Raw genomic sequence first — 7,426 nt, 5'->3', positions numbered from 1 at the left:
CCCAGCCTGAAGCGCCGGCATCCCATGTGGGCACCGGTTCTAGTCCCAGCTGCTCCTCTTCCAATCCAGCTCCCTGCTATGACCTGGGAAAGCAGTACAAGATGGCCCAAGCCCTTGGGCCCCTGCACCTAAGTGGGATACATGGAAGAGGTTCCTGGCTCCCGGATAAGGATTGGTGCAGCTCTGGCCATTGTAGCTAACTGAGGAGTGAACCATCGGATGGAGGGCCTCTTTCTCTCTCTCTTGCTCTCTCTCTCTCTCTCTCTCGCTCTCTCTCTCTCTCTGCCTCTCCTCTTTCTGTGTAACTCTGACTTTCAAATAAATACATAAATCTTTTAAAAAATGGATTGAACAAGAAGATGTTAAGTGTAATAAGCCAGAACAAACAAAATACCGCATTTTCTTCCTCATATGTAAAAACTAGAAAACATTTAAAAGCTTACATCTGAACACAGAATAGTAGTAATTTCTAGAGGCTAGGAGAGGTAGGAGGGAATAGAGGAAGACTGGTTAATTAACAACAAGTCAGAGTAAAGTAGCAATAAGTTGCTAATGTACACAGCTTATCGGGTGACTCCGGTTCACAATAACCTATCACATGCTTCGTGAGCAAATCTCCAAAGTTCTAATCATAAAGTAAACAAAAAGAGTGAGAAATGTTGGTTACTCTGATTTGATCTCATTTAGAATGTCGTTCAGGGCTGGCATTGCTGCATGGCTAGTTAAGCCACTACATGTAATGCCAGCATATCATGTGTGCACCAGTTTGAGTCCCAGTCACTCCACTTCCAAGCCAGCTCCATGTTAATCTGCCTTGGAAATCAGCAGGAGATGAAACATGTGCTTGAGCCCCTGAACCCAAGTGGGAGACCTGGAAGAAGCTCCTGGCTCCCGGCTTCAGACTAACACTGTCCTGGCCACTGTGGCCATTAGGAGAGTGAACCATGTGTCTCTCTCTCCCTCCCTCCCTAAGTCCACCTTTTAAATAAATAAATAAATCTTAAAAAATAGAATGTCACAATCTCCCCCATAAATATTTACAAGTATTGCTAATATTATTTTAAAAAATTATTTCTAAGATAAGCAAGACATTCACTATTTGTTGATACTATATTTACATAAAACAGGTACCACTTTTGGGTTCCCTCTTTTCTGTTTCTAGTAGCAAAGCATATTTCCATACTCAGAAATGCTCTTGTTGAGTCATACTCTGCAAATAACCCTGTATTCAATTTTTAATCTTGTTTATTTTGTAGTTGCCTTTGATCAAAGGTAATATAATCTGACATGGCAGTGCTAATGTCTCAAAATGGGTAAAGAATAATATGTCACCAAGACCAAAAAAAGTGAATAAATTGAATAAAGGGGAAGCAGATGCAAGGGATGTGAAGGGATAGCAGGTCATCTTGAGCTTTGGAAGTAGACAAGAGAGACACAGATGGAACGTTCACTAAACCTAACAGTTCTTAAAGATGGATAAAATGGGTGTTGTAAAAGAAAGGGGCAGATATACATGGAAGTGATATCTTCAGTCCACAGGATCTGAGAGACCTCTAATATAAAGAAACCTAGCTTCAAAATTCTGAGCTTCTCTACCTTTCAAAGTTTTATTCTAACTTCCATGATTCACACAAAATCAAACAATTTGGAGCAGGGAAATAAGTTTCAGTCTGAGCAACAGCTCTCTTTCATAATTAATTTTATCACTAAACTCTACGGCTTCTATGAGTGTTTTTCTTCCCAAGACCAATTTCCAAAAATTGCAAGATATCCCTGGTAATTTTCTTAATAAGGCATAGAAAATTTAACCAACCGCTTGTGAGTAAAGATTTCTATTTTCAAGTGACCCTTTCTTCAGGTTTTGCTACACCACATACTGCTCAGACATCAAAAATATAAATACATGGCTGGCGCCACGGCTAACTAGGCTAATCCTCCACCTGCAGTGCCAGCACCCCGGGCTCTAGTCCCAGTTGGGGCACCAGATTCTGTCCCAGTTGCTTCTCTTCAAGTCCAGCTCTCTGCTGTAGCCTGGGAGGCAGTGGAGGATGGCCCAAGTGCTTGGGCTCCTGTACCCAAGTAGGAGACCAGGAGGAAGCATCTGGCTCCTGGCTTTGGATCGGTGCAGTGCACCAGCTGTAGCACCCATTTCGGGGGTGAACTAATGGAAGGAAAACGTTTCTCTCTGTCTCTCACTCTCACTGTCTAACTCTGCCTGTCAAATATATATATATATATATACATATATATAAGTATGTATATTTATATATAAATTCATAACATTACTGAGGCAAATCATATTGCAGAAGTGTTAATGATATATGCTATTATAATGATTGAGGGGGCAGAGCCAAGATGGTGGAATAGTGAGGGCGCACACCAATAGTCCGGGAAAAGATAGTTTAATAAAAGTGGATTTACTGTAGCCTCAGGAAAAGACTCAGGAAAAAACTGCAGAGGAAACTCTTCTGGATCTAGTGGATGTGCCACAGAGGACCCACGGGGAGAGCAAGTTTGCCCACCGCGTGGAAGCCGAGCTGCGGGAGCCGAGCCATGGGAGCAGAACCACGGGAGCCCAGCCGCAGAAGCCCAGCCGCAGAGTCTGCATGCCAGCGCTGGAAGGGGAGGTGAGACAAAAACCTCAGTAACCCAAGACATTGGCGGGGAAAGGCAGAACGAGGCCTGAGGCCCCACTGGGGAAAGTTCATCAGGCTGACTAGGGGAGAGAAAAAAACAAATAAATAATGGGAACCGGCACGGACACTAGCCTCTCTCTCCTCTCACCTTACAAAGCCGAGCAACACAAAGAGCAGGTGCCATTTTACGTATGCAAAGCAGCCCCGGCCATTAGCCAAGCAGAAAAATCTGACTCTGGTGGGGAGAAATAACAGGAGGTTAGGATCTAGTTAAAGTGTGTGGAGCTAACGAACTGAGACTGTGAAAATCTCAAGGGGGGGCGAGAGAACTCACTGAGTACACAAACTCGGTAACCTGGGCAAACCTGGTGAGAGACTGCGGAGAATTTGAGACCACACTGAGGGATGCATAAACTCTTTTTGTGGTCCCAGGGGTAGATTCCATACATTTCATAGAGGCCAGATTTCATACATCAACTACCCTCAATTCCACTCAGCTGTGCAGAAATACTTCCCAACTGAGTCAAAAAAATAAATAAATAAAAGAGAGAGAGAGAGAGAGAGCGTGAGCCCAAGCCAGAGAACAATCTGGATGAGTCACCTTTGGCACACCCTTAACCCTGAAGAACCAAACAGCTCTCTGGCCACACCCATCACAACTCTAAGGATCCATCAAAAGCAGACAGTCCACTTAATCTAGAGTCATAATAAACTGAGAAAAAGCACCACAGTGAAGGAACCAAAGAATATCTCCAATATGCCAAACAAACACAGAAACCAAGGTAACAAGAGCAAGGAAGACACTATGATGCCCCAAATGAAAAAGACACCCCAATTCAAGATTATGAAGATGATGAGATAGAAGAAATGCAAGAAGCAGATCTCAAAAAAATTGATAAGAACATTAAGAAGTTCTCAAAAACGAATTCTTGAACTACAGAAATACTTAATGGACAAAATAGAAAATCTCTCTCACAAAAATGAAATATTAAGGAGGAATCAAAATGAAATGAAACAACTAGTAGAACAAGAAACTGTGATAGTGATGAGAAATCATAATGAAATGAAGAATTCAATAGATCAAATGACAAACACATTAGAGAGCCTTAAAAACAGAATGGGTGAAGCAGAAGAGAGAATATCAGACTTAGAAGACAGAGAACAGGAAAGGAAACAGTCAAATCAAAGAAAAGAAGAAGAAATCAGAAATCTAAAAAATACTGTCAGGAACCTACAGGATACTATTAAGAAACCCAACATTCAGGTTCTAGGAGTTCCTGAAGGCATGGAGAGGGATAAAGGATTAGAAGGCCTTTTTAGTGAGATACTAGCAGAAAACTTCCCGGGTTTGGAGAAAGAAAGGGACATCCTAGTACAGGAAGCTCATAGAAACCCTAGTAAAAATGACCAAAAGATCCTCACCACGACACGTCATAATTAAACTCACCACAGTGAAACATAAAGAAAAGATCTTCAAATGCGAAAGAGAGAAACGTCAGATTACTCTCAGAGGATCTCCAATTAGACTCACAGCTGACTTCTCATCAGAAACCCTACAAGCTAGGAGGGTATGGCGAGATATAGTCCAGGTACTAAGAGAGAAAAACAGCCAGCCCAGAATATTATATCCTGCAAAGCTCTCATTTGTGAATGAAGGTGAAATAAAGATCTTTCACAGCAAACAGAAATTGAAAGAATTTGTCGCCACTCGTCCAGCCCTGCAAAAGATGCTTAAATATGTGTTACACACAGAAACACAGAAACATGGTCATCAGTATGAAAGAAGGTAAAGGAAGGAAACCTCACAGCAAAAGATCACAGGAATCTCAAAGCATATATTAGAAGATATCTTTGGCAAATGGCAAGGCAAAGTTACTCCTTCTCAATAGTCACATTGAATGTTAATGGCCTGAACTGTCCAGTTAAAAGACACCAATTGGCTGATTGGGTTAAGGAACAAAACCCATCTTTTTGCTGCTTACAAGAAACACATCTTTCCAACAATGATGCACACAGACTGAAAGTGAAAGGTTGGAAAAAGTTATACCATGCCAACAGTAATGAAAAAAGAGCGGGCATAGCCATCTTAATATTGGACAACATAAATTTTACCACAAAAACTATTAGGAGAGACAAAGAGGGGCACTATATAATGATTAAGGGATCCATTCAACAGGAAGATATAACGATGATCAATGTATATGCACCTAATTCCAGGGCACCAGTTTATTTAAAAGATTTGTTAAGGGACTTAAAGGGAGACTTAGACCCCAATACAATAGTACTGCGGGACTTCAATACTCCACTCTCAGAGCTAGACAGATCAACAGGACAGAAGATCAACAAGGAGACAGTATATTTAAACGACACTATAGCTCAAATGGACCTAACAGATATCTACAGAACTTTTCATCCTACACATAAAGCATTTACATTCTTCTCAGCAGTACATGGCACCTTCTCTAGGATTGACCACATACTAGGCCATAAAGCAAGTCTCAGCAAATTCAAAAGAATCTGAATCATACAATGCAGCTTCTCTGACCATAAAGGAATGAAGTTGGAAATTAGCAACTCGGGAATCCCTAGAGCATGTGCAAACACATGGAGACTGAACAACATGCTCCTGAATGAACAATGGGTCATAGAAGAAATTAAAAGAGAAATCAAAAATTTTCTGGAAGTAAATGAGGATAAAAGCACAATACACCAAAACCTAAGGGATACAGCAAAAGCAGTGTGAAGAGGAAAGTTTATATCAATAGGTGCCTACATCAAGAAATTGGAAAGGCACCAAATAGATGAGCTTTCAGTTCATCTCAAGGATCTAGAAAATCTGCAGCAAACCAAACCCAAACCCAGTAGGAGAAGAGAAATAATTAAAATCAAAGAAGAAATCAACAGGATTGAATAAAAAAAAATTACAAAAAATCAGCCAAACGAGGAGCTGGTTTTTGAAAAAATAAAACAAAATTGACACCCCATTGGCCCAACTCACTAAAAAAAGAAGAGAAAAGACCCAAATCAATAGGATCAGAGATGAAAAAGGAAACGTAACAACAGACACCACAGAAATAAAAAGAATCATCAGAAATTACTACAAGGACTTGTATGCCAGCAAACAGGGAAATCTATCAGAAATGGACAGATTCTTGGACACATACAACCTACCTAAATTGAGCCAGGAAGACATAGAAAACCTAAACGCACCCATAACAGAGACAGAAAATGAAACAGTAATAAAGGCCCTCCCAACAAAGAAAAGCCCAGGACCAGATGGATTCACTGCTGAGTTCTACCAGACATTTAGAGAAGAGCTAACTCCAATTCTTCTCAAATTATTCAGAACAATCAAAAAAGAGGGAATCCTCCCAAATTCTTTCTATGAAGCCAGCATCACCTTAATTCCTAAGCCAGAGAAAGATGCAGAATTGAAAGAGAATTACAGACCAATATTCCTGATCAACATAGATGCAAAAATCCTCAATAAAATTCTGGCCAATAGAATGCAACAACACATCAGAAAGATCATTCACCCAGACCAAGTGGGATTTATCCCTGGTATGCAGGGATGGTCATGTTTGCAAAACAATCAACGTGATACACCACATTAATAGACTGCAGAAGAAAAACCATTTGATTCTCTCAATAGACGCAAAGAAAGCATTTGAAAAAATACAACACCCTTTCATTATGAAAAATCTAAGCAAACTGGGTATAGAAGGAACATTCCTCAATACAATCAAAGCAATTTATGAACAACCCACTGCCAGTATCCTATTGAATGGGGAAAAGTTGGAAGCATTTCCACTGAGATCTGGTACCAGACAGGGATGCCCACTCTCACCACTGCTCTTCAATATAGCTCTAGAAGTTTTAGCCAGAGCTATTAGGCAAGAAAAAGAAATTAAAGGGATACAAATTGGGAAGGAAGAACTCAAACTATCCCTCTTTGCAGATGGTATGATTCTTTATTTAGGGGACCCAAAGAACTCAACTAAGAGACTACTGGAACTCATCGAAGAGTTTGGCAAAGTAGCAGGATATAAAATCAATGCACAAAAATCAACAGCCTTTGTATACACAGGCAATGCCATGGCTGAGGAAGAACTTCTAAGATCAATCCCATTCACAATAGCTACAAAACCAATCAAATACCTTGGAATAAACCTAACCAAGGACGTTAAAGATCTCTACGATGAAAATTACAAAACCTTAAAGAAAGAAATAGAAGAGGATACCAAAAAATGAAAAAATTGTCCATGCTAATGAATTGGAAGTATCAATATCATCAAAATGTCCATTATCCCAAAAGCATTTATACATTCAATGCAATACCAATCAAGATACCAAAGACATTCTTCTCATATCTGGAAAAAATGATGCTGAAATTCATATGGAGACACAGGAGACCTCGAATAGCTAAAGCAATCATGTACAAAAAAAAAAAAAAAAGCTGGAGGCATCACAATACCAGATTTCAGGACATACTACAGGGCAGTAGTTATCAAAAAGCATTGTACTGGTACAGAAACAGATGGATAGACCGATGGAACAGAATAGAAACACCAGAAATCAATTCAAACATCTACAGTGAACTTATATTTGATCAGAGATCTAAAACCAATCCCTAGAGCAAGGGCAGTCTATTCAGTAAATTGTGCTGGGAAAACTGGATTTCCACATGCAGAATCATGAAGCAAGACCCCTACCTTTCACCTTACACAAAAATTCACTCAACGTGGATTAAAGACGTAAATCTATGACCCGACACCATCAAATTATTAGAG

This window comes from Lepus europaeus, chromosome 17 (genome assembly GCF_033115175.1).
Source record: "Lepus europaeus isolate LE1 chromosome 17, mLepTim1.pri, whole genome shotgun sequence".
Lineage (NCBI taxonomy): Eukaryota > Metazoa > Chordata > Mammalia > Lagomorpha > Leporidae > Lepus > Lepus europaeus.
Note: the sequence above shows the minus strand (reverse complement) of the source record.